This window comes from Rana temporaria, chromosome 4 (genome assembly GCF_905171775.1).
Source record: "Rana temporaria chromosome 4, aRanTem1.1, whole genome shotgun sequence".
Taxonomy (NCBI): Eukaryota; Metazoa; Chordata; class Amphibia; order Anura; family Ranidae; genus Rana; species Rana temporaria.
Genome location: NC_053492.1, coordinates 480,742,899 through 480,745,063, shown reverse-complemented (window position 1 = coordinate 480,745,063; position 2,165 = coordinate 480,742,899). Strand labels below are relative to the sequence as shown.

General features: G+C 48.5%; 1 non-coding gene across 1 annotated transcript; it reads right to left on the bottom strand.

Annotated features, from left to right (window-relative positions):
• Positions 1-290: 290 nt before the first annotated feature.
• TRNAG-UCC lies at positions 291-362 on the bottom strand. The gene has a single exon. It is a non-coding gene; the product is annotated as a tRNA-Gly (tRNA).
• Positions 363-2,165: the final 1,803 nt, after the last annotated feature.

Sequence of the window (2,165 nt, the reverse complement as noted above, 5' to 3'; positions counted from 1 at the left end):
TGTCAGGAACGAGCGTGATTTTGCGTGCGTTTTGCGGCCTTGCACTGGGGTGCCTCAGGACTAAAAAAAAAATGATGAAAAGGAGCCGAGTGCTCCACCTACTGGCTGAAGATGAGAATACAATGTAATCAGATCCCAATGTAAGAAATACAATATATTATTCAAAAGTGTTTAAGAAAATCCATGCAAACATACAACACATTCACTTCATTCGTTTTGGTTACAATTTTATTCCATGTCTAATAAATACTCAGCATTTAGTTTGCAAGTGAGGAAGCCATCTTGGCAATGGCGTTGGCCGGGGATCGAACCCGGGTCGTCTGCTTGGAAAGCAGCTGTGCTAACCACTGCACCACCAACGCAAAAAGGTAGCATGTCTTTATAGTGTGGAAGGAAACCGGAGAACCCGGAGGAAACCCACGCAAGCACAGGGAGAACATGCAAACTCCATGCAGACACTGTCCTGGTCGGGATTTGAACCGAGGACCCCAGTGCTACAAGGCAGAAGTGCTAACCACTAAGCCTCTGTGCTGCCCTTATGTGATCTCGATTCTCTAAGGCCCGCCCCTGCTGAGCAGGATAAACCGGTGATGTCCATTGGGGGTTATGCTGACCACACATCGATTAAAATGTAGCTGGTTCAGCAGGGACCCCCTGTACCTCCATATCTCTCGTACCTCCTGTACCAATTAGGCGGTCGCCTAAGACATCGCACTTCCAGGGGCCTCGCGGCTGCCTACTTTGCCTAGTTAAAGAGCCGCCTCTGCTGGCAGCCGGGATCCCCCCCCCCCCCCGCCATCAGCACAGTGCCGAGTCCCGGCCAGTCTATGTAAGACCGATTCGCTGGGAGACAGGAGCGCACTGTGCTGATGGCGGGGGGGATCCCGGCTGCCAGCAGAGGCGGCTCTTTAACTAGGCAAAGCAGGCAGCCGCGAGGCCCCTGGGAGAACGGAGCCTTAGGCGACCGTCTAATTTGCCTAATTAACCACTTAAGCCCCGGACCAATATGCAGCTAAATGCCCAGAGGTGTTTTTACAATTTGGCACTGCGCTGCTTTAACTGGTAATTGCGCAGTCATGCAATGTTGTACCGAAACAACATTTGCGTCCTTTTCTTCCCACAAATAGAGCTTTCTTTTGATGGCATTTGATTGCCTCTGCGATTTTTATTTATTGCGATATAAACGGAAAAAGACCGTACATTTTGAAAAAAAAATATTTTTCTTAAAACAAAAAGTAAAAAATATCAAATAAACAAAATGTTTGTCAAACATTTAGGCCAAAATGTATTCAGCCACATGTCTTTAGTAAAAAGAAAAATCCCAATAAGCGTATATTTATTGGTTTTCGCAAAAGTTCTAGGGCCAGATTCACAGAGCAAGTACGCCGGCGTATCTACTGATATCTACTGATACGCCGGCGTACTTTCAAATTTCCTGCGTCGTATCTTTAGTTTGAATCCTCAAACCAAGATACGACGGCATTTGGGTAAGAGACGCAATACTTTGGCGCCCGCTGGGTGGAGTTTGCGTAGTTTTCAGCGTCGGGTATGCAAATGAGCTTTTTCCGACGATCCACGAACGTATGCGCGGTCGTCGCATTCTCTTACGTCGTCTCTAGTCGGCTTTTTCCGGCGTATAGTTAAAGCTGCTATTTTGCGGCGTATAGATAGACTTGCCATGTTAAAGTATGGCCGTCGTTCCCGCGTCGAAATTCGAATTATTATTTTTTTTGCGTAAGTCGTCCGTGAATAGGGATGGTCGTAAGTCACGTCGAAGTTCAAAAAATGACGCTATTTACATTCACGTCGAAACCAATGACGTCCTTGCGACGTCATTTGGAGCAATGCACCCTGGGATATTCTTCGGACGGCGCATGCGCAGTACGTTCGGCGCGGGAACGCGCTTAATTTAAATGCCTCACGCCCCCTACCCGGCTCATTACTTTCTGCTCTCCAGCTACATTGGTCGGGGCCGGGGGAGGGGGGCAGGCTCAGAGAGGTCATACTGTTAGGTCCCATGGTTTAAAGAGAATTGTAAGGAGAGCACCTGTGTACTGCTCTGCCTGTGCGCGGCTCAACAGACTACTTTTCCCGAGCATGCACCTTTCCTCTTCGGCCGCCAATCTCATCGGGACTCTAAGTGTAGGCACAGGTTGGTGGGAGAT